We start from the raw sequence: 13,458 nt of genomic DNA, 5'->3' as shown, positions 1-13,458 counted from the left end.
CTTTTCAAGCTACGCAATTTGGCACGATAAGATGGAATCTTATTCTTCTCTGCCGCAACATAATTTATTGGCATGAATGATCATGTGGAGTAAATTCGATTGTACAATTTTGGTATAGATTTATCTTATTAAAGCCCATTTTTCGTCATTGCAAAAAATAGCGTGTGCAACTCGTTGCAAAACTCGATTTTTTCAGCACTCGTAGTATTTATCCAACTCGGCAAGCCTCGTTGGATAAACGTACAACTCGTGCTGAAAAAATCATCTTTTTGCAACTAGTTGCACAAACTACTATTATTTCATCTCACTTTTAGGGGGATCTATTATTAAGCTGAATACTTCCTAAGAAATGTATTAATTTACTGATGAAATATCTGGAAGTCACTGTCGTATTTCAACGTGCCTGCACCAGCCGAATTGAAACAGATGATGCAGCCACTGTAGAAATAACAAGCACGATGCGTTTGCCTCAAAATCAGTCAGTAAACTGAAACCCAACCTTCGTTGGCTAAATTAGGCTAAATTGTATAACAAAAGTATTATAAGATAAACGCGCTAAAAAAACGATTTTCGCCACAGTGCATCGGGCAAGTCAGTGCAGTGCGTGTTTCAATCGTCGCGAAATGGTTGAGATACCAAATCAGTGAAATACGTTACACACACATAGCGCTTTCGTCTTTGCATCATTCTGAATATGGCGTCGATAAAAAAATAGTCGCTTAACATGGCGGATTACTAGATTTCGTTCCCAAATAACATTTTATGCAATGAGTGTTAAGCTAATTTTCCTCCCCTTATCCTAATTGACTGTGAGGACGTGGCCGTCATCGGCCTTCAATTAAAGAATCTCCAAAGTAGGGTTTCTTATCCCATTCCCGGCCTAACATGCGTACGACTGTATTATTAAATAATAATTAAATAATTAAATAATTAAATTTTAATGGATATTTATGACTGGAAGCACCTTTTCCTTAATTTTGTGGGCCGTGTGATACTGCAAGGGGGCTCATTTCTGCTTAAAAATAGCTATTCATGCTAAACATCGTTTGCAAAAGCTTTTATTTGATTTAAATTAATAATTAATAAATTCATAATTCAATTTATAAGAAATAGCACGTATACCGCTCTTTTATCAGGACAATAATCACGCAGAGTTTCATTGTCGCACGCTATAAAGCTGCAATTTATTAAGATTTCAGTAAAACACATATAGAATACAACTTCGGTGTTTGTTATACAAAACCGAAGAACGGATTACGTTCTAATTATAAGCACCCATTCTGCTATTTATCGCATCTTGTCAACAATATTAGAAGCAAAACACTAAAGCTAACATTTGGACGCATACAAACGAGATAGACATTATGTCAGGGGTTTACAACACAATTCTCACGTAATACAATTACCTTTTGAAGCGATTTTCACTCAATCTCTCAACCAAGATTTTTTTTATGTCCAGGTTATCCGACTTGTCAATATCCCCAACTCAGCCATCTTGGATTTTTGTATGGAATTTATGCTCGTTTGTTAACGTTTTGCACTGAAAATGTATGTTTCCCCCCCGCGCTGGTTATTCCCATTTACTGACGAAGTCGGATAACCTGTACATAAAAAAATCTTGCTCTCAACAACTTATGGGCCAAACACAATTGATACGTTTGCGTGCGTTTTGACAGTTTTCCCATGGAAAAACTGTCAAAACGCACGCAAACGTACCAATTGTGTTTGACCCATTAATCTCTTATTCTCTCTCGGAACAGTACACTGAACCAAAACTTCATCCCGCCAGCGACTGAAAACTGATTTGCTCACGCCCCTTAACGATGTGTAGTCGAAAACCGGATGACAGTCATTCACTCGGATTCAACCGGGATGATGATGGGTTGAATGAAATTCATCCGAAAAAAGGAGGAAATGCATTCCAGTTAGAATTAGCATCATACGGTAAACAAATGTAAATTTTACGACAATCAGCTGACACGTGAATTAGATTCAGAATGTTTATGTGTATGGAAAACAAATATTGAATAAATTAGATTTCTTTGATAAGATACAGTGATCGTTCGCTAATTGGGGCACGACCTCACCCCAACTAGCGAATGCCGTTCGCTAATTGGGGCGGTTTGACAAGCGTCAATGTTGTTTACTTTTTGTATTGAACAAAAGAAAATTTAACGCGCCAGAAAATATCGATCCCGCCAAACACGGAAACAAAACGTCAACGCGTTTTTGACATCACATTCTGACGTTTAGCTGCTTTTTAATTGGGTTTCGCCCCAATTAGCGAACCCCCAACTAAAAAGCGCCCCAACTAGAAAAACCCCAATTAGCGAACGTTCACTGTATAATCAAAAGACATTATAATGAGTGACACATTTTAAAGAAAATTTATTGCAAATAAATTAAATACGTTTATCACGTTTTTTACATTGTTGGCCTCAAACAGAACACAGTGAAAGGGCGATGAAATAGTCAATTGGAAAACACGTTCAAACAGTTTCTTTTATAACCGCTTCTGGCGCTGATTCGATGCATTCCGTTTGAGGTATAAAACTGTGCACTGATCTCAAGAAGCGTTCTGAGCCTTGTTCTAACCATCCTGGCCCTGTTGCGTTGCAGTAATCGAAACCAAGCAATTTTTTGTGATGCGTCGTTTGCCTGGGAAAAATAATGCAGTTTTGTTTATGCCGTATCTTTGAAATGCAATTGATTTGTTCGTTAAGACTTTTAAGAACACGAATATGAACTCACAATAAGACCAAAACACCTGCAACACTAGATTCCTCTAGAATGATAGCACCTGGAATGGTCCCGGCCCGACTACGATGTGTTACAGAACTTTATTCTTTAAATGAAGGTGTTTTTTGTTTTATTTCTGAAAAACAGAAGAATGGGATCTTATACTCTCTTGATGAGAAATGCATCCAAAACAATAATACTTACAGTTTTTCTTAAAATCGAAAAAAACAAACGCCAATCCAATGTTCCTTCCGCTTGGCTTTGAAATTTACAATGGCGATGTTCCATCCGATGAACCGTGTTCTCAAGGTGTATCTGGTGCATCGGGTGCAACTTTTGTTCATTCCAAAATCGAATGATTTTGTGTTAAGGGGCAGAATCAAAACAACAATCATTCGATTTTGGGATGAGAATCAGCCGGTGTTGAAAAGATTATCTTTCGAAAAAAGGTGGATTCTGCACATGATGAATTCATAATTTGAAAATGTATCCTTTCATTGTTAAAAGCTTGCGGTAATGATGATTCAGTCGTATTTAGGATTAGGCTTTAGTTCAGTGTAGAAAAGGCTATGTAAACAAAAATATGCACGTTCCACGACAACATGATGCCAGATGGTATTATTCATAATAATTTTTATTTGGTTGAGAAGATATATTTACTCATCCAAATTCCTTCCAAATACTTAAAAACAATATTGTTTTCACTTTTTGAAATCAAGAGAATTATATAGAATAACATGATAGCGTCGACGTATTAGACAGTTTTCCTATCAATGATGAAGGATTATTTTCATACTAAAAAAGGTTCCTAAAAAGGCTCTTTGGCGGCACGGTGCACAATGGCAAGTTGAGGATCAAAGGTCGGTTCTTCAACTTCACTCCGGAGGCACTGATGATAATAAGGACGCATTCTACGCGCAGTTGGAACGTGAGTGCGACAGCTGCCCAAGCCACGACGTCAAAATCATCATAGGAGATTTGAACGCTCAGGTTTGGCACGAGGAGTAGTTTAGACCGACTATTGGAAAGATCAGCGCTCACCGGCTGACGAACGGAAACGGCCTACGACTAATTGATTTCGCCGCCTCCAAGAATATGGCATTTCGCAGCACCTACATCCAACACAGCCTTCCGTTTCGGTACACCTGGGGATCACCACTGCAGACAGAATCACAAATCGACCACGTGATTGATGGACGACACTTCTCCGACATTATCGACGTCAGGACATATCGTGGCGCTAACATCGACTCTGACCACCAGCTGGTGATGGTTAAACTCAACAATGAACGGTACCGACGACCGCCACGGTACGACCTAGAGCGACTGTAGCAACCTGATGTCGCCACTGCATTCACGCAGCATCTAGAGGCAGCGTTGCCGGAAGAGGGTGAGCTCGATGGGGGGTGAGGACTGCAGAAATACAAAGCAGTCAAAACAGCCATTAACGATGCAGTGGAGAACATCGTCAGGTATGTGGGACGAAGTCGACGAAACGATTGGTTCGACGAAGAGTGCAGACAGATTCTGGAGGAGAAGGACGCAGTGGTCGCGCTGCAGCAAGGTACCCGGCAGAAAGTAGAATGTTATAGACGGAAGCGGAGACAGCAGACACCCGTTGGAACAGCTGTGCAGTCATCAAGAAACACGCAAGTTCTATCAGAAGCTCAACGGATCCCGCTAATAAGCATATGCGGTAAGGTACACTGGAGGAAGTGGAAAAGGAAAAATCGATAGTGCGTGTTTTAATTAGTGTAAAACCAGTTTAAATGACCTAAATGCGTTCAATCAAAATTGGCTATCAAAAACATTCAATTTTGCACCAAATGTGCGGTAATTCAAACCATTTTGGTCGCTTGAAATTTATGGAAATAGATTTTAAAATTAGGAGTCGTTTTTCCACTTACCCTAGTGGGATGGGGTAAGTGGAAACCTCATGTTACCTTGACCTTCAATAGTGATGAGTAGTTACATAAAACTAAAATCAATACGACAATTGCCTTGAGTATCTTTTGTGGAATAATTTCATTACCTTAACGGAATAGATCCTCAAGGGATTCTCGTAATAGCTAGGGGATGGCTCGTTTTGCCTTCTCTAACACTAAGTGTTCGTAAAATCTATATGTTCGCCAAAAAGATGAACTTTTTAAAGGAAAAATGGGACTTACAGGGTTATAAACTAATCAACTTAGTTTAACGAATTGAGATGATGTCTGTATGTGCGTATTTGTATGTATGTGTGTGCGCAAAGCACGTACAAAATTATCAGCTATTCGTAAGCATATGTCCTTAACCAATTTGTTCGCAAAAAAATTGCATTCAACGACGAAACTTGTTATGAATAAAAATTAATGTGAATTATAGAATATATTTACCTATCAGTGCTATTTTTACCTTTCTTACACATTTTTTTGACGTAGGACTTACGTCTCTCTTTACTATACCGGGTGTCATTTCAAAATATTCAAATCGACCGCGTTACGCTGTGTTGAAAGATTTTAAACGTTAATAGCGTTCGTCTCAGTGGACGAATTTCTGCGGTAAGCCCCTCAATCGACAGATTTCAAGTATGCCTTTCATGTCCATGCTTGATAAGACCCGAAAACTTGTTTCAATAGGCATGAAACTGTTTTCAATGAAAAACATTGAGATAAAGGGAACCTATAAATATGGGTACCGCATAATTCTTGCATCATTCCATTGCCACGTTCTGATTGGTGCAGACACCAGCGAATGGGCAGCCGCTGGGTCTGCCGAGAAGCCATAAAATAGCGCAACGCGATTTTTTCCTTTCATTCTGACCGGGACAAGCGAAGCAATCGCATCATCGATTGAACAGCACTCACACCTTTTAGCAGGGAATGAAGTCATCGAAACCACCATCATCAGCCGAAACCTAGCCAGTACAGCAGCAGTCCTACAGACCCGACAAAGCAGCAATGCTGAGCAGATACCGGCAGCAGCAGCAGAGTCGAGCCGAGACCGGCCGCGGCCGGCATCGTTGATGAGCCGAGACAGGCTGAAGAAAAGCCACATGATGCAGCATGTATGTCCAAAAAACAAACGGTTCTTCAGAGAGACAATAATAGAGATCAATATCAAAGCTTTCAATACCCTTCGGGATAGAAATTGTGCTTGGGTGCCAAATCCAATATGCTAGTGATAAAATTTTATGCGTGATTTTCATAAATAGCGTCAAAACTAACAGTGGATAATTTTTCTGATTTAACCGCGAAGTGAACGAAGGACTTCGCTTGACCTTGCCTAAACAAACATAAGATGTCCAAATCTCTCATATAATATTTGGATATTTGGATTAAAAAAACACCGATAACAGCTCAAATATTAATAAACTATTAATCGATTTTTCATCAAATGTTGGATTTTTTGGCATTGATCAAGAAATATCTAGATAAACATTGTTTGATACTGACCGCACACAAAGCGAACGTGACTGAATGATCGTCCCATGTTACAAATTCTAAATCTTATCACCCGAAATCCCATGTCCGGGTGTTTCCTTCCATCTACTACTAACAATGTTGTCTCAGAAAAGAACACGTACTTCTCACCTGAACTGCAATTCTAAGCTCGCTTGCCCGGCTTATTGGCCTGTATCAAGCGAAAAGTCCCGTTAGGAAATAGACGCCAGCAGCGAGCAACAAGCGTAAAAAAGAAGAAGCCCTTCTCGAACGTGTTGATGATGATGACGCTTTGGCTGACAAAGAAGCGGGATACAAGACACTGGCTTATTGGCCCACCAATTGGGAAGCAGAGAAGATTCAAAATAAGGTATAAAAGAAAAGTGCATTCGCTCGCAGAGCATTCAGTCTTTTTTATACCACCACTAGAAATTCGCGGTTATTTGAAAAGATCGTTTTCTTACTTTTTGGACTTAGCCGAAGCAAACAGCCTTTTTCAAGGCTCTAAGAGTTAAAAATAATGTTCTCCTTCAGTCGCTATCGCACGGATTAGGAGGCCCTACAACCCCTGCTGGGCAAACTTGTGGCTTATTTCAGGCAGTCCTTCAGTGGGAAGGTTGCCACTGTCGAGGCTAATATTCCGTGATCGGACAGATACTTCCGGAATTGTTTTTGATGGTTCTTGTTCGAGGTAGATTTGATTTCTGTGTCGGTTTGATGAGAAGATTTTGCCAAGGAATGGTATGCAACGCCGATTATTTATCCAAAATAGTTGATGTGAGAAATTTGGACATATTATGTATCTTAAAGGCATGGTCAAGTCAAGTCCTACGTCCACTTAGCGGTTATGTCACAGACATTACCCACTGTTCGTTTTTCATATGTAAAACATGTGAAAGTCATCAATACCGATAGGTGTATTAATTATGCATTTTCTCATTTATATTAGTCCAATCACCACTGGAATCACAATGATAACAAAAAAGGAACATATTAAGATTCACAGCTATCGAAATAAACCCTGGAGGGAAGAAAAAAATTTCGTAATTAGAACATTATCCACTTCCCCCACAGTGTTTGATACCTGGGGTAAGTGTAAAATCTTTGAATTAACAGCTTTCTTGGTACAAACAACTACCAATTGAATGGGATTAGTTTAATAGTATTATAATGGTCACCTGTGATACAAATTCCCTTGAAAAAGGGACAATTGATGCAAATGAGAATTGATTTTATGAATGCAAAAATCATCTTTTCGCGAAACCTAAAATTACAGTTCAAGCGTTAACCGTGTTAGTGTATGTATTATACAAATTTCAACTAGGGTGGTCGGTATTGGCCATTTTGGACAAATACCGGTATTCGGTATTTGGTGGAGTCAATACCGGTAATACCGGTAGAATACCGGTTTTGTGAAAATGTCAGGTACTAAAAGAAAAACTTTTGATTTGGACTTTTGGATGAAAAACAATATTTGTTGACAAGCTTCAGATGTTAAAATCATTGCTTGTTGAGCTGGGCAAAGCGAAACTAAAGTGGACATTACATTAGGGTGGTTCCAAAAATCGATTTTGCTCCACAGTGCTCATTTGATTCTTTACCATGTTCTGAGTGTCCTCTGAAAATTTGAGCTCATTTGGATTAAAACTGATTTAGCACAAGCCGTTTCAAGTTTGCATGCAAATTAGTATGGGGAAATATATTTTTTTATTATACTGTTAATGACGTTTCCCCATTAAGCGCAGGTTAAAAGAAAACCTACATAGCTAAAAGGGATACTCAACAGCTTTTACCCAACGAAAACCGCATGTTGATTAATCGTCCCAATAATTAGTAATCGATTTTAAGACAGGTTGCGAATCTTTAGTCATGATCATTAAACTTCTTTGAGGGCATCACTGAAATGTGCAGTGCAACATAGTAGCCTGAATTTGTGTGTGCTATCTTTCGGGCCACGAGCAGCAATGTTGCCTGTTGATGAGTTATGCAATTAGCTCCAGAAAACCACGGTATAAATTAAATTCGATTACTAATTATTGGAACGATTAATTGAGATGCGGTTTTCACTGAGTGAAAGCTGTTGAGTATTCCTTTTAGCTATGTAGGTTTTCTTTTATCATGCGCTTGATGGTGAAGCGTCATTAACAGTATAATGAAAAAAATAAATTTCCCCATACTAATTTGCATGCAAACTTGAAACGGCTTGTGCTAAATCAGTTTTAATCCAAATGAGTTCAAATTTTCAGAGGACACTCAGAACATGGTAAAGAATCAGATGAGCACTGTAGAGCAAAATCGATTTTTTGAACCACCCTAACATTACATACTAAGCGACTCATCTCCCAATCCGAATTGGATTTTGTTAGCAATGTTGCCAACTACTGAGAATGCCCTTTCTGGTTCAAACGAAATTGGATGAATGGTTCCAAGACCGTCAAAAAACAATGTCAAATACTTGCGCTTAATCCCTTCAGATTCAGTGTAGGAGAATCCCTTACAGATTGCATGCAAGGATCCTGGCGTCAACGTATTTGCCACCAGCAACTCAAGTGTTTTGCTCTGCCACAGTCTCTTCACAAGTTGTTCTTTAAACGATAAACCAGAAAAACTATCCATAAAGGCATCTTCTTCTTACCGATCGTCAGATATGGTCGTTGTCTCAGTTTCAACTATTGCATCAGGAATGATTAGACGCTTCAAAATCCCGTCCGCTTGATTAATCAAAGTAGCTCTGGATTCCTCGAAAAAAAAATGCCAAAATCGTTTCTGATGATTGCTTCACGGCAGAATTATTCAAAAAATCAAAAAGATTGGCGTATTTGGATCGTCTGTCTTGGATTCGCTCCTTAAAAGCATCGAATAAGTGGAAGAAATTTCTGTGGTTTGATTTAATATTTTTACCAACATAATTTGGAGCGCCACGTTGGCTTCATATAGAGTGCAGAACTCACTGAGGTGTAGTTCCACAGCAGCTTGAACCGGTCCGAGGGCTTGAATTATTTTACCAACCACCAAACAATCATCAGTGAAGTTGAATTTGTATTAAAGTTTCAACTCATGGACCCATTTGCGCATAGATAACATGTTATTCTATCGTACTATATTGCTAAATCAATTTTTTCTCCGAATTCAAAACGGATATATTTTTGCAGAAAATCATTTTTCAAAAGTGATCTCCGGGGAAGAACTATTACGGCTTGTACCTTTTTCATAATTTTATACATTGCGGGAAAACTCTCGACGATGTCAACTATGTTCATTGAAGAAAAAAGGTCATTCGTAGTTTGACAGATGGCTGAGAAAATGAAGCAACAGGTATGATTAATGACCATGTTGATCGATTTTTGTTGTAGTGTGAACGTCGTCAATAATGCTTACTCGGGCAAAGTATTTTTTTCACGATGAGTCTTTACTGCTTGTAATCGAATATTTGTGCCAGCTATGCTGGGTTTAATATGGGACAGATATGCGATTACAGGCAGTTAAGCTGATACATCTAGGTGAAAATTATTCGAGATTTTTATACTGACAGAAAGATTTGAAATACCGAAAATACCGGTATTTTCCGTCTCTAATACCGGTATTTTCGGTACCCAAAATTGACCGGTAATACCGGTATTACCGGTTTCGGTACTACCGGTTAGGGTCTGTTCACAAATTACGTAACGCAAAAATCCGAGTTTTTGACCCCCTCCCTCCCCCTCGTAACAAAAAGTAACATTTTTGGTACCCCCTCCCTCCCCCATGTAACGCGTAACTGTGAAAATTTTAAAGGCATTTTTTTTCCTTCTCTGAAGCATTTGGGTTTTGTTACACTGTTACTGTTAGAATAGGGACGGCATATGATCAAAAATCAAGGATATCAATGCAATCACAACCATTTACATACATAGTTTTGCGGAACTGTGGTGTCGAGAAATACAATATTCGCTTGGTATTTTCACGCATATCAGCAGGCTTGATTTCTATAATGACTAATATACGATAACGATAAACAGCAATTAATTCAATCAGTGATTAAAAAAAAGACATTCAAATAAATTTTTATTTGCGTTATGCGTAACATTTGGTAGTACCCACCTCCCCCACCTTTTAGTGTAACAAAGTATGACGCAAGTTGGACCTCCCCCCTCCCCCCAGAAGCGTTACGTAATTTATGAACAGACCCTTAGACCACCCTAATTTCAACATAGTATTAGTGTGAGCATCAAAGTATATTCTTGCATAATGTTATGATGTGGTAAAAACTGTAAAGTATTTACAATTCCAAGTATTTACAATCAAAAGTTAGCTTTTAACGAAATTAAACGGAATTCCGCGGAATTTCTAAACTAATTTGAACTCATATCATACTTCAAATAACTCAAAATTTTGGCTGCGCCGCTGAAAAAAATAATAAAGGTTATTTTTAAATATTTTTGACAATATATTGACGCCTACAATTTACGAAACCCCATTCCGAGTCGTTAAAAACGTATTTAATTTTCTTCTAGAAAACCTTCAGTGTTTTGTTGGAAATGTTCAACAGAAAACGAAAAGCATCTGTTACTTTACTTTTTGAGGTTATTCTATTTTTAACGAAAATGCGTCGAATTTAACGCAATTTTAGTACGTCAGGCTTAGAGTGTAAATCAGTAAGGGACGATTCATATATGACGTCCACTACTTTTTGAGATTTCCAGACCCCCCTCCCCCCTCTGTCACGCTTTTTTGTATACCTAGTATATGCAGTGTCACAAAATCTTAGACCCCCTTGTTGAACGACCCCTAAACAGAATTAGTTATATGTACTGAAAATTTGTCTAGCAGGCAAAGTCGTGGATTCCTAGCGCGTTTGACGAAGTCTTTTCTGGGCGCCTCTTTCGTACTGAAGGCCTTCACCTCCACTTAGGCCAGGTTTAAGCGTATGAGTAAGCACAGTTCAAGAATTAAGCGAGCATGAAGAAGACCTTAAGAAAAACAAACTGTGCAACATTTCACATTCAAACTACAATTTGAATTTCACCGAAAGTAAGAATAAACTTTTTAGAGGATGCTCCATGTAACTTATCTGTGATATAACAGTCAATATTCAGCGAATCTATTAAGCTTAGCTTAGACTGACTGTACATATCAATGGTTGCTACTCCGTGATTGATCAGAACTGGTGCAAACTGCACTACGATCCAAGTGAATAGTGGTTGGGGTTTACCATCTATTCTCGAAGTACACGTTTCAGCAGCTCTCAAATGTTGATCAATAACGGCGCCGGCCAAGTCCTTACAGTCAGTTGGGGAAGGGAGGGATTATTAGTGTGTGGTTATTGTTGCTACTAGAGACCGAGAATACCTCTGCATCTCCACAATTACCACGGGAAAGAAGTTGTGTTACTTGGGTGGGGTAATCAGTAACATAGATCGGGATTCACCATGGAAAGTGATGTGACTATGCAACTTCTATACTACAGTATTAGCATTTCATTGATTTGTTCAATTGTTTATCCTTCGCGAGAATAAACAATTAAAGAAACGGGATTTAAATTGAAAATAAAGTAATAGTCACGGCTGTTCAACCAAATTGATAGTAATCGGAAAGCTAATTATGTTATCTCTATTTGACGTTAAAATAAGAATGTTCAGCCAGACATATATATTTTGACAATATTCAGCGAATCTATTAAATACACATACAGTCCTTAAGAAGGTTTGAAATTTTGTCATATCGACTATTTGACGTCCAGAACGGATTGAACGATTAGTAGAATTGCTGAAAGTAAAGACACATGGTTGCCTTCAGGTTCAGCTCATACTGTCCATAGCAGCTGTTTCTTGCATTTAAGGGGGAACAAAGATTGGCATCAAACCACTACACAAATCCGTATTTTTTGAATGAGTGTTTGTGTTGCCCTACTGCAACACATTCGAAGGACGAAAAGAGACAGACGACACAACGTCGGTGGTAAATCATTCAGGAAGTACTATTCATCGTCCAACTTTTCTTGAACCTTAATTGAAGAAGTCGACGTACTTAATAGTACATCGAGGAGAAGAAAGCTTGAAAAACATGACAAATCGTGACAAATCATATCTCGCGCATAGTTTCATAAGAGCGTAACTGCATTGATCGATTTCCCTTCATAGATTTTTTCTTTCGTTAATAACGCAAAAGATTCAGAACTACAAAGCTACATCCATTAATTACGTAACGCAAAAAATTGACTTTTTCAACCCCCCTCCCCCCTATGTCACACTTTTTGAATGAATCATTTAAAAATTTTGTATGGATTGTCGAGCCGAAATGTGCAGGGATAAGGATGGGAGCATCTTGACGGACGTACGTGTGGTGATCGAAAGGTGGAAGCAGCACTATGGGAAATATTTGAATGGCGCTGAGAGTACAGGCAGTGAAAGTCAAGGCAACGGAGGAGATGACTACGTCAGTTCAGCGGACGATGGAAGCCAACAAGCCCCCACTTTGAGGGAAGTTAAGGATGCCATCCAACAGCTAAAGACCAATAAAGCAGCTGGTAAGGATGGTATCGGAGCTGAGCTCATCAACTACAAGAAAGGTGATAAGCTGGAGTATGAGAACTTTCGAGCGATCACCATCCTTAATGCCGCCTACAAAGTGCCGCCAGATAATCTTCCGTCGTTTGTCATCAACAGTGAATGAGTTCGTGGGAGGTTATCAAGCCGGCCGCTCGACAACGGACCAGATCTTTATTGCACGGCAAATCCTTCAAAAATGCCGTGAATGCCAGGTCCCAACCCACGCTCTGTTCATTGATGTCAAGGCGACAGTATAGACCGCGTAGAGCTATGGAAAATTATTGACGAGAACAGCTTCCCTGGGAAACTTACCAGACTGATCAAAGCAACGGTGGATGGTGTGCAAAACTGTGTGAAGATTTCGGACGAACACTCCAGTTCGTTCGAATCGCGCCGGGGACTAAGACAAGGTGATGGACTTTCGTGCCTGTTGTTCAACATTGCGCTAGAAGGTGTCATGCGGAGAGCCGGGTGTAACAGCCGGGGTACGATTTTCAACAGATCCAGTCAATTTATTTGTTTCGCGGATGACATGGACATTGTCGGCCGAACCTTTGCAAAGGTGGCAGAACTGTACACCCGCCTGAAACGTGAACCAACAAAAGTTGGACTGGTGATGAATGCATCGAAGACATGCTAGTGGGCGGAACCGAGCGCGACCGAGCCCGCCTGGGAAGCAGTGTTACGATTGACGGGGTTACCTTCAAGGTGGTCGAGGAATTCGTCTACCTTGGATCCTTGCTATCGGCTGATAACAATGTCAGTCTTGA

General features: G+C 39.4%; 1 protein-coding gene and 1 long non-coding RNA gene across 2 annotated transcripts in view; both read right to left on the bottom strand.

The window, feature by feature from the left end:
* The window catches only part of LOC134220856 (calcium/calmodulin-dependent protein kinase kinase 1-like), a 439,381-nt gene that overhangs the window by 22,055 nt on the left and 403,868 nt on the right, over positions 1-13,458 (bottom strand). The window lies entirely within an intron of this gene.
* On the bottom strand, positions 2,376-3,088 carry LOC134225743 (uncharacterized). The gene is made up of 3 exons (XR_009983318.1): positions 2,944-3,088; positions 2,752-2,875; positions 2,376-2,658 (listed from the first exon to the last, which is right to left on the bottom strand). It is a non-coding gene; the product is annotated as an uncharacterized LOC134225743 (long non-coding RNA).

Source organism: Armigeres subalbatus, chromosome 3, assembly GCF_024139115.2.
Source record: "Armigeres subalbatus isolate Guangzhou_Male chromosome 3, GZ_Asu_2, whole genome shotgun sequence".
Classification (NCBI taxonomy): Eukaryota; Metazoa; Arthropoda; class Insecta; order Diptera; family Culicidae; genus Armigeres; species Armigeres subalbatus.
Note: the sequence above shows the minus strand (reverse complement) of the source record. Positions and strands in the feature narration are given on the sequence as shown.